General features: G+C 37.1%; 1 non-coding gene across 1 annotated transcript; it reads left to right on the forward strand.

Annotated features, from left to right (window-relative positions):
* Positions 1-12,917: 12,917 nt before the first annotated feature.
* On the forward strand, positions 12,918-13,050 carry LOC116880753. Its single transcript, XR_004385267.1, has one exon. It is a non-coding gene; the product is annotated as a small nucleolar RNA SNORA52 (small nucleolar RNA).
* The last annotated feature ends 2,859 nt before the right edge of the window (positions 13,051-15,909 follow it).

Consider the following 15,909-nt stretch of genomic DNA (forward strand, 5'->3'; position numbering starts at 1 on the left):
TACAACAGGAAATCCACACAGCTATGAGATACCAAAGATAGTCAGGCAAAGAGGTACAAATGTCATCCTGAACTAAGAAGGGGGTAGGGGTCAGGGACTTCCAAGGCACGGGAAACAATGTACAGGAAGATGAAAAGGCGTAAATGTTTGGTAAACCAATATTGGTAGTGCCATACAGAAAAAAATGTGATCTATGGAGGACTTTCAACAGACTCTGCCAAGTTCCTCCCTGTCCACTGTACCTACTTCATATAACCATGTAGTTACCTATGGTGATGGCTCTTTTCCTGCAGTAGGTCCTCAATCTAAATCCTTTGGGGCAGTTAGTGGGTAGATCAAAGTTTTTTCCTGAATCTTTTAAGCCTTGATTGTTTTTAGCTTAAAATAACCCGCAGGTCAAAGTTGCACATCTGGGGGTGACCTGCCTTTGGCTCCTAAACTGCAAACTAACCGGTGCACAGTCCAAGCTGTATCTACTTTAAATCCACTGATTTCCTCCTTCTATCTTCCACAATAATCTGCACTGCTTTTTTTTTTTTCCTGGTTCTTTTTTTTTAGATTTTTTATTTCTTTTCAGCGTAACAGTATTCATTGTTTTTGCACCACACCCAGTGCTCCATGCAATCCGTGCCCTGTCCAATACCCACCACCTGGTTCCCCCAACCTCCCACCCCCCGCCCCTTCAAAACCCTCAGATTGTTTTTCAGAGTCCATAGTCTCTCGTGGTTCACCTCCCCTTCCAATTTCCCTCAACTCCTTTCTCCTTTCCATCTCCCCATGTCCTCCATGCTATTGGTTATGCTCCACAAATAAGTGAAACCATATGATAACTGAGTCTCTCTTCTTGACTTATTTCACTCAGCATAATCTCTTCCAGTCCCGTCCATGTTGCTACAAAAGTTGGGTATTCATCCTTTCTGATGGAGGCATAATACTCCATAGTGTATATGGACCACATCTTCCTTATCCATCTGCACTGCTTTTAAGAGTATTCTTAGGTTTAAACTTTTCCATGTTCTGTTGCAAATGTAGTTATTTCCTTTGATAGCAGATTAGGAGCTACCTGGTTTTGGTCTGCTTCTCCTCCTCAGCAAAATCCCAGAGTGGGTCTCTAGAGCTGAGGGTTGGGACAACAGCAAGCTTCTTTTTGAATGACACCTCTACCCTAGGAGCTCAGTGTGGGGATGGGCAGTAGGCAGAGGTCCTGTGGGTTGTCTCTGCTAGTGTCAAACCACCACAAGCTGGAGTAATGGTAACTGGGGCCCAGGATTCTCAGTATGCTGTACCCAAGGCAGAGCCTCCCTTTCATGAATGTGGGCTGTGTGCAAGAAGGGAGCTCCAACTGGGGCTGCACAATGGATAGCAAGGGGCAGGATGAGGGTTCACTGAATTCCTTCTGCCCAGAAGATGGCCCTCAGAATGGGTCATCAGTGATGATAATCAGTGATATGATAGCTTATTGATGAGAAGTTAAAGAACAAGGTTAAAATATACAGTTGACCCTTGAACAACACAAGGGTTAGGGACAATAAAGCTTAGCTACTAATAGCCTGCTATTGACTGGAAGCTCTACTGATAACATAAAAATTCAATTAACATCTTTTGTATGTTTTATGTACTGTATGCTATATTTTGTAATATAGTGAGCTAGAGAAAGGAAAATGTTATTTTAAAAAATCATAAGGAAAAGAAAATACATTTACTGTACTAAACCATATTTATCAAAAAAATATTCACATAAGTGAACCTGTAGGGCTCACACCCCTGTTGTTCAAGGTCAAGTGTATTCACTGAACACCCGGCACTTGGTTTGTTTGTTAAGTGAATTATTAAATGTTCAACTAAATAGACTAAGTCAGGTTAGTAGTGATGGGGTCACTTCTCAGATTTTCCTCACTGCCACCTTCCTAATTCCTCATACCACCCCATGTAAAACTCATATAAAATGTCCAGGTCTCAAGACACAATCATCAGTGACACTGCCTAAAGGGTTGTCAAGGTATGTTTTATTAACTTGCCAGCAATGGTAGAAGCTCTATCGTGTCGATTTTTATCCAAAACCTCTGAGTGCCAATCTGTTTTTCAAAGATTCTCATTTCTTTTTTCCTTCCCTTCCCTTCCCTCTCCTTTCTTTTTTCCTTTCCTTTCCTTCCTTTCCTTTCTCCCTCCGTTTCTTCCTCCCTCCCTCCCTTCCTTCCTTCCTTTCCCTCTTTTTTCCTTTCTTTTCCCTTTCCTTTCTCCCTCCTTCTCTCTCTTTCTTTCTTTCTTTCTTTCTTTCATCTTTCTCTCTTTCTCTCTCTCTCTCTTTTTCTCTTTCTCTTTCTCTTTCTCTTGACTTTGATCACAGAGTTGAAGGGCTAAGAAGGTGAAGAAAGGTGCAAAGTGGCAGATCAGACCCTGTGAGTGCAGACTGACAAGACCCTGGAGCAAGGAGGAAGAGCCCAGCCTTGGTCCTAACAGATGAGTCTGGGACTCGCTAACTGTTCCCTAATCAGAATGTAAAAATAAGAAAAAATAAAAAATAAAATAAAAATATAAAATTTTTAAACCTCTTGTCTTCCACTGTCTTTTTTTTTTTTTCCTTTTGGCCAGACCAAATTACCTTTTAAAATAAAATATCAGTAGGCTCAGAACATTACCCCACAGGCCACATGTGGATGGCATGGGGAAAAAGCACACTGTATCAAAAAGGACTAAGTCATTTATAACTCAGAAGAGAAAGCTGGTTTGGAAATGCAGACCACCAACACTGAATAATTTCATCTGACTATAAATAGCACATTAACTGAGTAGGCAAATCTGCCAGGCAATGACTGAAAAATCTCTTTAGAGTGCTTGCTTTATCTCTTTTTTGGAAATATGTTCTTTGCAGTGAATTAAATGAATTACTGGTAGCAAGGACATCACACACAAATTAAAGAGATTTCTTGGTTATTATATTTGTTTAGTAAAGAAAATCAAGTGGGAAAATGCAGATAAAAACACATTTTTCTGTCTCATTGCACATCTACATCAAAAAAGTAGATAAGCCTCACATCTGATGTTATTCTCCATAGACAAAGCCTAAATAAATAGAAATGGTTTCAACGAAAACAGTAACATTCCTCTTATCTGAAAGAGTTGTACTGAGAATAGTGCCTACTCTAAAATTGGCCAAATAGCAGAAAGTTAAGAAAAAAAATGAATATTTTAATTTGCATATGGGGAAACCCTCAGGTTTTCATTCAGTCTTCTGAACTATAGATTTAACATAAAAACTTGAAAACAGCATTCCCTCTCATGGCTGCTTAGGAGTCAATGGAAATTAGAATACGATTGGAACAAATATAATGAGAGGAGTGGTGATAGTCAACAGGCTAGGCTCTCATTTTCTATAATATTTGATTCCTGATGGTAACTATTTATTAAATACATGTCCTCCCGGACAGGTTCCAAGATCGCAAGACAAGGATTTAATCTTATTCACTGCTCCAGGCGCCTGGGTGGCTCAGTTGGTTGGGCCACTGCCTTCAGCTCAGGTCATGATCTTGGAGTCCCAGGACTGAGTCCCACCTTGGGCTCCCAGCTCTATGGGGAGTCCGCTTCTCTCTCTGACCTTCTCCCCTCTCATGCTCTCTCTCTCTCTCTCAAATAAACAAATAAAAAAATATAAAAACACTGCCCCCAAAATGTTAGCTATATAAATAAATGAATACTATTCTAAGATTTTTCTAACGAAGAAAACAATGTTTGGAGGATAAAGCCACAGAGTGTTATCTTTCCCTTTCCAGAGGGAAGCAATATCATGGAAAGGCATGTGGGAGTCCAGATGGGACAGAATGCCAGTTTTGCAGCTTGGGGGCCAGTTATAAACCGAATGCTGTAGTCATTAGAGCTACTCACAAATATTCTGATTCTTGTGTTGGCAGGGGTGGGGGGTGGCAGAGAATATAGGAAGTTTGCACTTTCTCACTTCCTTTAAGGATGGAATTTTTTTCAGTGATGAAATGTGAACGGAAGTGTCATGCTACACTCCTGAGTGCCTATGCACAATGCTTCGCATGACCCGCCATGAGTGTCCTGGTAGCATGGTTCCAGTCGGAGCCTCCGTCAACCAACCTCCTGCTTCCCTTATTGACCAGGAAGAGAAGAGCTTCCCAACCCCTTACATATTTTTAAAAGTAATTGCCTGTGTTCAACTCTACAATCAAGACCAAAATTATTTTCTCTACTTTTTTTTAAATTAAAAATTAATGGGAAATCAGTTAAAACAGTACAGAAAAGACAGTACATGACATGCTGAATGTATAAGACAAAGTCCACCTACAGAATTTCTCTGGATAACAGCCAGAGTGCTTAGTTGGCAATGGGGCTAGACTGTCAAAAAGAAACATTGACTGTCTGCAAATAGATCCATTTTATGTCGTTTCACAGCCTGTTTTGCATTTCCTTCAAAGCACTGTCACAAACCTTAAACTGCAGTGTATTAGTGAAGTTTCTAGTGAATATTCTACAGCTAATAAACATAAAATGTATTTTTTAGATGAAACATGAGAATAAAAATGCCTGTAACATAACAAGATAAGATATCCTTGTAAAATAAGGTAAACCAAAGCATTTAATATTCATTTTTTATCCCTAGGAAATTCTGCAAAGCTGAAAGACATAGAGATAAGTGTAATTGCCAATGAAAAACCTATTTAAATCTAGTTAAAAGCCTATTTAAAAATACCTATACTAGTAAATAATTTAAAGACTTGTTCTTCAACATGACTAACCCAATTATTAACACCTGATTTATTTGTATGTTTCAATAGCATTGAGAACAATTATTAGATTTATTATTATTATTAGATTTAGGTTCTTTAGGTTCTTTCCTTCATGTGCAGATGATCTGGAAGCAGTGCATCTAGTCACTTCCTTTCTACTTTTTCTCTTTTCCCTAAACTAAATTCTAAAGAACTGTAATATCCATATACTCAGTAACAATAATTACAACAACAACAATGCACACATACCTCCTAATACATCGGCAACAGTAATATCTTAAATTTAATTTGAACTCAAGTTCTATCAACTCGTTATGTTCCGTAGCAACCTGAGGAGGCAAGACCTATTGTTATTTTTGTTTTTTATAAGCAACTGGGTCGCAAAGAGTGTCCTGAATGATGATGCTCTCGGAGCACCGTACACTTGCCCTGTCCCTTTGACTTTCCTTTCCTTTCCTGCTATGCCAACTTCTCCTCACCTGCGCCACACAAAAAAAACAATGGAATTAAGAGCCCAGAGTTTGGACTTAGCACACCTACGTTCACACTCTATCAGGCATCCTGATTCCTAAAATCCTAGAAGTAACAAAAAGATCACTGGAAGTGGAAGAAAAGTTAATGTTCTGCGGTTTGTATAATTTAGCCCCTAGGAAATGACTGATGATTTTGTCACTTCAGTGATCTGATATTCTATTCCACAGAAGATTAGAAGGTAAAGATAAGAAATGATGGGAGGTGTTCTTGGGTATTAGTACTCTGTCCACAGCGCCATGATTACTGAATATCTACCAGCAGAGAAAGAGAAAAGAAAGAAAAAAAATCTGAAAGACTAATAAGAACACTTTTGCTTTTTTAATGAGCATTGCATATGTTATGGCTCTTAACAAGGCTGCAGGTAAGATACTTTAATAGTTTCTTGATGATTCAAAATTATCATGATTATGAACTATTTTACTTATAAGACACTAAAGCCCTCAAAATCTGGCTGAAAGTGTTTGATTTTATCCCAAATAAGTACATTCTAAAGTCTCTGTATTGTGAGAGAGCATAATGATAAGTAAAAGTCATAGAAAAATGGAATTTATTTTAGAAAAATTTTAATAAAAATAACTATCATTTCAAAACAGACAAATATCAGGGCTTTAAAAATTATTAATTGGTTGTCTGGAAAATTTGCTTGGGATTAAGACTTCATTTGTCATTCAGGGAGCTGACTCCCTGCTCTGTCTGAGCATTTGAATGTTTAATGCAAGAAAAAAAAAATCAAGAATGTTGAATCAGGTTTTCAGCATGTATTGTGATCCATCTTGGTCAAGAGCCAATAGGGCTGTTATCATCTTCCAGTAGTTTGAGCATCATTATAGAGTTCCTACAAATAGATAGCTATTATTTTAATGCAATTCTAATTGTAGCCTTTGCCATAATAAACTATGCAGGCTAAGAATATTGTCAACAAAACTGCTAATCAGATGATTAGTGTAACCACTGTATTTTAAGATTTTTAAAAGCTGTTCAGCTTAACAAACATGTGGCTGCCATGATCTTTCTTTGCCCATGGCAAGTTGTATTCACTGAAGTCAGTAACTAGTACGAAAGGAAGAGCTACACACATCTTTGCGCTTTAACTTTCACTACAGCTGTGCTTTGTCTAAAGCTTATACAGTTAATGCAGCTGTTTCACGTGTCCTTCTCCTTGGTACCTGATGAATGTATTGATACTTTGAACTAAATAAGATGCCCTACTTTCCTTTTCCACATTTCATAAGCATGCCCTGAGAGCAACTGCCTGTTTTCTCTTTGTTCATGTTATTTCCTGACTTCTTGTTACACAAATTTGGCAAACACCATATTGAATTCATACTTTTCTGCATTAACCTTTCAATCTTGGCTATAAAACACATTTTGACTATCTATTATTTTGACTCATCCTACTTGTGATTCATCAAACAGTCATTATCTGTAGTTACAGGACACTTCATTTTTAGTTATCTGACATGGTGGAGTATTCTCAAGAACTGGCTGGATCTGCTTTATTAATATACCTTCAGAGACACAGATCTGGACAAAATAGCACTGGTTCAAAATTATAAACATCCTTGTGTGTCGTAGGCACAGTAGGAATAAAAATGAACTGCAATCCAACCTTTAGAAGTAAATTACGCATTTTAAGAGAAACATTAATGAAATGAAAGAAATAATTTAGTCTTTTGTTATATATTAAAACAGTGCTTTATTTAAGAAATTCTGGGATGGGAAAAATACATATCTGTGAAAATGTGAGTTTACAGTTCTATTTATATGCATTTACAAAATGGGCTATTTTAAAACCAACTTTTTAAAAATATTTCTGAGCAAAATTAAGAATCATTCTCGGGCACCTGGATGACTCAGTTGGTTAAGCTGCTGCCTTCAGCTCAGTTCATGATCCCAGAGTCCTGGGATTGAGTCCCGCATCAGGGTCCCAGCTCCACAAGCAGTCTACTTCTCCCAATCACCTTCTCTCCTCTCATACTCTCTCTCTGTGTCTCTCTCGCTCTCTCAAATAAGTAAATAAAATCTTAAAAAAAAAAAAAGAATCATTCTCTGTACAATCAATTGAATAGATCTGTAGTGTGCCCAACTCAGCATTTATGAATCAAAGTAAATGCCCTTCCTTCAGGTGTAGTTGTTAGATAAAGAATGTCATGTGTTAAGTAAAATCTTACTGGGAAACCTATCCAGAGCTAGAATTTATCTAAACAGTTAAGTGTAGGTCACAAATACTAATATGTCTTCTTTGAATGCACAGCTATAGAATGCACAGCTATAGATTAAGAAAGTTCTCCATACAGTCAAAAAGTAAAGCCTGGGAAACATTCCAAAACCTAGAAGACCTCAAGGGGTAAAAATGAAAATCCAAGAGTAGACCTAAAAGGATGTTGTATACAGTGTCTCTCCTTGTTTTCTCTTCATAGAAATTCATGTCGGCCTCAACTGGGAGACACAGCACAGGCCCAATACCTTGTGCTTGACATTTGGCTTCAGAGCCAGTAAATACTGGCTTCCAACTTCCAACTTCCCTTGGTTCGCCTGACCTTAAATATCTCAACCATCCCACTATAAAAAGTTACAAAAACAATCATAAGGACAAAGAACACATCATAAAAAGGCATCTTGGATTTTTCCACTACTCTCCATCACCACTGCTCTCCTAATATCAGCCAAAAAGTCTTTCTGTAACAGCACATCTAAACAGCTATCTGTGGTGCAGATTAATGCCCACAGAGTTGACTCTGTGGTAGTGTAAGATCCTGAAGGGGTTTGGGACTTATCAAATGTAGTACTACTTTGTAACATATGCTGCACACCCTTCTCTTTTTAAATGCAGTTTCACACAGAACACCATTCTATTAAACAGACCGAAGCAGATAGTCCATGGGAGAATCACGGAAGTCACCTGTGAACACCTCAGAGGAACTATCGGGCTCCCTACAGCAATGGGAAAGCTGTTGGATAGTGCAAAGGAGGTGATGGTGTGTAGCGATTGGGAGAACGGCCTCTGGGGCTCGATGGCCTGGATTTGAGGCTGAGTGCTGCCATTTTCTCTCTGTGTGAGGCCAAGTAAGTTCACTTGACTTCTCTAAGTCTTGGCTTTCTCCTGTGTAATACAGAGTTAGAAGAATTAAATGAGTTTATGCAAGTGTTTAAAAAAAGCCTTCCTTCCTTCATTCATTTTAATGTCCTCTGAAATGAGCTGCATGAACAATGTAGTATCCTAGGACTAGACTTTATTGAGTAGGATTGTGTACTTTCTAACCAGATTTTATTGCTCTTAAGTCTATTATACATTGGTTGACCTTATCCTAGAGAGATCAGTCACCATGGTGATTCCAGACTTTGCATGTTTTATATGTATTCTTGCGTGATGTTTTCCCAAGTGGGACATGCCATGTATATTTGTTTTTAAAGATCAACAACCATTTTATTTTTATTTTTTAGAGATTTTATTTATTTATTTGACAAAGATCACAAGTAGGCAGAGAGGCAGGCAGAGAGAGAGGAGGAAGCAGGCTCCCCGCCAAGCAGAGAGCCAGATGCAGGGCTCGATCCCAGGACCCTGGGACCATGACCTGAGCCGAAGGCAGAGGCTTAACCCACTGAGCCACCGAGGCATCCCGTCAACAACCATTTAAAAATGACTATAAAAATAACTACTTCTAATTTAAGATCGGTTTCTCAATTAGCTCTTCCTTGACTTTCTTTACATATTAATTCAATTAACACCTAGGCTAATATAGAGTCATACTATCTTAAAAAAAAAAAAAAAGAGAGCGAGAGAGAGAGAGAGAAAGAGAGAGAGAAGAAAATTCCAAGGCATTTTGAATGGCCTCCAGCAATCATGCCATTTTTACTCAGTCTGAAATAGAGATCAGCCAAGCAACAGGGCTTTTCAATGAAGCCTGTTTTCTGCTTCAGTAAATAGAGTCTGAATTAAACCATCATAAATCAAACAGGATTAAAATTTAGGAAGTGATCATGCTACTGGTTTTAATTAGGTTTTTGTTTTGTCTTCGTGTGTGGTGTGTGTGATCGCTTGTGAGCCGTTTATTTAGACCTCACATGAAACCAGCCAGGTAGAGTTGGGGAGATGAAGGACAGTGATGCCCATCCCACAGTGATGTCTGTTTGACATTAATAATTACGTGCTTCATGCTGGAAGTTGCACGTGCTCCTAGCCGACAACTTTGGCTACTTGGGGTCTGTCTCCGGCTTATGATGTAGATTTTTACTTTTGACATAAAAATACAGCTGATGGCAGGGGAGAAAGTTTCTGACATATGAAAGAGAAATAGGGCATTTAATAGCATTTATTTCTGGGGGAAATTACAAGAATTTGCATTGAATTGGAGAAAATGACTGCAAAACAGGGAATGCACACTGTGCTACAGAGAGCAAAAAGCACATTTAGTCCTCATACCCTCATTACCCACTGAGTTCAAACGGAACACAGCTCTTTCTCCAGAGCCACCTACATGATTAGGGCTTTAAAGGATGGTGGCACAGCAAAATAAAAGCTGATTGGGAAAATTGCTAGTTGGTAGAATACACGTTTTAAGGTTTACTGCACATACTGAGCTTACATAATACCATCATTACCTGTGACTACATCTGCATGTGTTTAGTTAGAAAAGGTCATTTAATTTCTGAATCTTCTCAAAAAAAAACCCTACAAAAAGCCCACAAAAACTAGCTAAAAGAATAAGATGGATGAATTTCTGAAATAATGTCAATAGCTTTTGAAAGCTACATGCTTTCACTTCCTTTAATTTGTGCCTTCTTGGCTCAAAGCAACCATTTCCCATTTCGTTCTGCTTAAAAGGATATTTCATGTAGGAAATAAGCAAACACAAGAAAAACAAAATGCTGCAGAAAGACATTAAGTTTTAAATGGTTATTTTATAAAATAATGGCTGTTTTTCTGATTACAAAAGTGATATATGCTCATTATATAATATGTGGAAAAAAGAAGAGTAATCATAAAAAAATAAAAAGAGCCATTAATCTACTGCTAATATTTTAAAGTAGATCCTTTTTTTCCTATATTTGTATGTTTCTGTGTGTTTGTTGAGAGGATATGAGAGTTAATATTTCTATATCCTCTTATTTTACTTAAATAATACAATTAAACTTTTCTACATCATATATATATATGTGAAATACATACATATGTATGTATTTAATTACTTATTGTATTTATGGACATATTATGATTTATTTCTTTCGCTTTCAGTTTTTATTTTATAATCATAGGCATTTACATTGAAATTTTAAAACAAGATAGTGACTACTGATGCACACATTTCTTGTACATGATTTATTTCTCTAAGATAAACTCCTAAAAGTGTCGATGCTCTGTCATAGAAGATGAGCTTGTATGAGTCTTTCAGGAACTTGACACCCCATTTCAGATATGTTGATCAGTTTATACTAGCACCAACAGTGTAAGCCACAAGTTTTAAACCATGTCAGCTAATTATTATTATAAAATAAATATGTATTTCACATAGTGAATATTTATTTGCCCATTTGAATTAAATACCACCATTATCTTGTTTTAATTGGCACAGAATTTATATCCTAATCTTTATCTCTCAGGTTAAGGTAACATGAAGAATGGAATGATCCCAGGCAGTCTTGCAGAGATCCCCATGGAGATTTCTTGGCACAAGTAACCACTACAGACCATGACATAAAGCTGCTGAACCAGAGGGATTGGGCATACAGTGGTGATGATGAATGCTTAAACGTGGTAAACCCCACCTGAATGTGCCTCTGTTCACACAAAAAATGCATTCTGAGAACTTGTAGAGATACTGCAGATCTCTTTTTTTCCCTTAGATTTTAAAAAATTTATTTATTTGAAAGAGAGAGAGAGGAAGAGGGAGAAGCATGCTCCCCACTGAGCAGGGAGCCCAACATGGGGCTCAATCCCAGGACCCTGGGATCATGACCTGAGCCAAAGGCAGACAGTTAACCAACTGAGCCACCCAGGCGCCCCTAGAGATTGCAGATTTCTTAATCAAGATACATTTCAAGTATCTCCAAGTAGTGTTCAAAGGAAAGGAACTTACAAATTAATCCGTCAAAACATTTTTTTAAGGAAATCTAGAGAAATAACTTTAATGTTATACATAAATCATCTAATGTGAGCTCTATAAAAACATTATGACCAAACACTTTCAGGATGGTATTTTTATTAGTTTCATTGTATAAGGAGGAAAACTTACATCTGTAAGTAACTTGTCCCATACCACATAGCTACTTGGCACTGTGTTCTCTTTCTCTCTCTCACTGCACATGCGCACAAACATCCCACATACATACATATACAACACATATACAGATGCATATATACTAATTCAAATATATGTATATATTTGAACTGAGTGTTCAATGAGTTTAGATGTGTATGTGTGTATGTACTGTGTGTGTGTGTATGTGTACATTTTATAAGAAATAGTATTTCAGAGCTTCAGGAAAATTTCAGTATTCATCAAAGACTAGATAAGATAAAGAAGTTTTATTGCTTTTTGATTCTGTCCAATTTTCTAAGTTATCTGTGACTCATCCTCAAGATGAACTTTCTTGCCCTTTATTAATTACAGAATAATATATCCAGATCTAAGAAGGTCTGTCCCATGTGTCCTTGCATGTGGAAGAGTATACCCAGCGTATATTTATGCCCACGGTCTTGTCCAGTTCAGCCTCACTGTCAGACAATTCCATTTGCGTAATGAACTCTCTGAGATGTCTTTAAAGCCTCTGCCAGCAAAGATGAGGGCATAGCTGCCTAAGGATTATGGCTATATCCCCTTCGGTGAGCTCTCAGATGCTGTCTGCACTGAGCTGAATTTCTGACCCCTCCTTTGAGGGCTAACTGAGTGTTAGTGGTTTGCTAAGACTTCTTAAGTACCTGAGCTTTAGTTATCTCATTCACATCTGGAAAAACGGGTGGCAGGAAGTCAAGCCAAGCTAAGTGAGTGAAAAAGGGGTCTCATATTAACAAGCAAGGAATTGAATTGCAATGTTGAATAAGCATTCAGCATCCAATGCTAGATAAATTTGGAAAGCAAAAATTACTATAGATTGACTAAAAATTTCCTTTTTCATTTCAATTAGAACTTTTTGTTGTGTAAACTAATGACCCCAAAAGGCACTTAAGTAAGGTAGATACTGAGACAAATTCAAAGGTAAGTCAAATCCATTGTTTAAGAGATATTTTAAATTATAATCAAAGTAATGTGTGTGTGTGTATATATAGTATATAAACACATCTATATATGTTATATATAAACACAAACATATAGGGAGAGCTATAATGAAAAGTCACAACTTTTCTTCCTTAGAGGAAACTTCCTGACTGTTTCTATTTTAGTACTCTTCATTGTGAACTCAATAACTCCAAGTTATGTATTTAAACTATTACTTACTGATTTATGATTCTTTAGCTATATTTATTATTTATTGTAAAAATATTCATACTATCACTTTCAGTCATCCCTCCTCCAATGTCTTTCTAAGTATAGTCTGCTGATTATTACTTATAAATTTTAAGATAACGGGAATATTTGTTTATTGATTCAAGAACTTCAGGTAGTATATTAATTTCCTCCTGCATGAGAAGAAATATGGTCCATCCCAATCCTTGCCATTCAGCCTGTGGTCTGCCAGGATTCCCCTGGGGACCAGATCATTCTAGAAGCCTCACCCAGAAGTGAGCAAAGCTTCAGGAGGCTTGTGCTAGGGGAGCTTCTAGACCTCAGTGGGGTGGGTGTGATGGGAGGGAGAATAGATGATATCCTTCTACTTCCATCGACCTCTTCTTTCCTGACATACGTTGTGAAATACTATCATAATTTTTTTTAATAATTTTTCAGTTTGCCTTGTAACTATCAATCGCTGTAGTTACTGGTTCTCCTTTGGCCTTCTGATTCTTTATCCACATTTCTCCGTAGGCCTTCACTAAGTAATCTCCCTTTGTCTTTAACCAAATACAACTTATTTATCCCCTAATTTGGCAAAGTGTCCCAAACATTTTCCTTTTTGTGATTTCCATCACCTATTTTATTAAATTCTCAGTGTTTCTAGGAGAATTGAAGTGGTTCACAGTAATAGTTATATAATTCAAAGATTTTGTTTATTTCTCTATTCTGCCACTTGCTAATTGTATGACTCTGGACAATTACTAAGCCTCTCTCAGCCTCAATTCACCTTTTCTATAAAATGTGTATCACCAACAACACCTCATAGCACCACATATGTGGTGGGGAGAACCTAATGAGACGTTGAATGTGGAGCACTCAGCAGTTTCTTCTATATATTTAGTGCTGAAAAAGGTTAGAAAATTATAGCAAATATGAAGACAACACAAAGAGAGGAAATTACAATCATAATATCTCTAGCACTAAAGAGAAAAAAAAATTGGAGATTTAAAAGCAAGCTGGAAACATCAAGGGCCCAAGTGAAATAGGCACTCCCAAATTAATGATGTAGTATCTCTATGTGGTAAAAATAGAGTATTCAGTAAATGAGGGGGCATATTATAGATATGGACAGTAAATGTGTATCATTGGGTGAAAGTATTACCTTTGGTAAATGAGATCAGTCATTTGTAGATGTGAACTCAGTGGACTAAAAAACTAAATGAAATTTGTATTTGCTTCAATCTGAGCCATTTCTGGTCAGTTTATCTTTCATCTCCTGGGAACTCCTTAGGGAAACTCACACAGTATCTATAGGAGAAAGTGAGTCAAGAGTCCTCAAAATTTTGACTGCATATTTCAGCAGTAAAAACTTTTGAGGACGTCTCTATTTTGGGATATGTATGTTTACTTATGATTTTTAAAATATGTTATACTAAATACTGTTCTAGAACTATGTACAACTTAAAAAGCCACAACATAATGAAGTAATAAGTAAACATTATAATACAACCTCTTATATTCCAAAGCATTATTTTATAATGTGCTTCCATAATGGAAAAGGAAAAAAAAAACATATTCTCAGAACAGAAAAATTATGAAGTGTTCAAAGAGCCAAGCAGGTTAGTTCTGCATTGTTGATCTTCAAGTTGTATCCAATTCTCACGGTGGTACCTTGCATCACTGCACACAAGTTTGTTGGAATGGAATATGCTACAAGTAGAGGTAATTTTTTCAAATCTATTTGATCCCTTGCCTAAAGTGGTACTGTTTGGATAATTAATTACATCAGGAGTTAAAAGACAATACCATGAAAAATAATTGGTCTCAATTGTGCTTTTGAAAATTTTCATGTCATGCACTCAAAGAGGTGGGAATATTTGTATAGCCTATAGGTGTAAGTGGTCAAGACTTCTTATAGTCAGAAGCAACTGGCCATAGGTCTCTCTCCAACCTTGACTCCTCAGGGGACATGAAGGCTCACGTGCTAGACATACTTGGAACTGATCTCTGGTATACCAATGGAGAAGCTCTGCCTGGACCATGGGTTGTTCCTGTAAGGAAGTGATTTCCGAGTTGTGTTTTTAAAGATGTGAGTCCAAAAAATGATTTTTAGTACTTTGATATCTTTTATGTATTATGCAATAGTACCTTCTTAGACTTGATTGTTTTTTGTATCTTGGTAATCCCCCTCTTCAGACTGGATGTACTCTAGTAGAGTTTGACTCATGTACCCCTCCTGATACTATGTCCTCTCCAACTACTTTCTGTATGACCACCAGATTTGTTCTTAAGCATTAGTTTCATCAAGCCTCTTCATTATTTCAAAACCTCAATGATGTTCTATGCCTTGGTACACCAAATGCAAGAACTTAAGTCTGGCTTTTACTGCTCCTCATAGCATGGATCTCTCTCCATATGCAGTTTGGTTTCTCAGACTTTTCATGCATTCATGAAGGTACCTATCCATTCATTTACACACCACACATGTATCGAATGCCATATATGCACCTGTTGTGTTAGGCATTAGAGATTTATGAATTAAGAAGACGTGCCTTTGATGAACTAGCAGGCAAGTATGAGAAAGTGGAAAAAGTATTATATACAGCATGATAAATGTTCTAGTAGAGTTAAAAATAAAGGACAGCAGCAAGGAGTTATCTTGCATTGGCCATTGCTCTTGTGTAAATAAGGCCATATTACTGAGGGCATTCATGGTATTTTATTATTTAAATGTTTTCCTGTTCCTCAAAATGTTGCCAGTGGGAGGGTTTTATTTCAGAAATGAATCTTCTCTGATAGTTTGTTTACAGGAAAAATGTGGTAGACAGTGTGATGCAGAGCAGTAAGCTTTAAAGAGTTGAATTTTAAAATGTGATTAACTTAGAACGTGGTATAGAATAAATCATTTTACTGCTTTAGGTCTCAGTGGTTTCATTCATAAAATAAGGATTGGCCCCAGTGATCTCTAATGACTATTTCTGGATTACAAATTATGTTTGTACATTTGGCCACTATGGTGTCTGCCTTCCAGATGTCCAGATAAGATAATCTGTTACCAGTTCCAAATAGATGGATTTGGAATCTGGGATCTTCAGGTAAGAGTAGTTCTTAAAAACACACTTGGGCTGGGCGTCTTAACCTCATGTATAAGGGAATCAGCTAGAGATGATAGGAATTGCAAAGTTTCACAGGTGTCC

This window comes from Lontra canadensis, unplaced genomic scaffold (assembly GCF_010015895.1).
Source record: "Lontra canadensis isolate GAN:19392208 unplaced genomic scaffold, GSC_riverotter_1.0 scaffold67, whole genome shotgun sequence".
NCBI lineage: Eukaryota > Metazoa > Chordata > Mammalia > Carnivora > Mustelidae > Lontra > Lontra canadensis.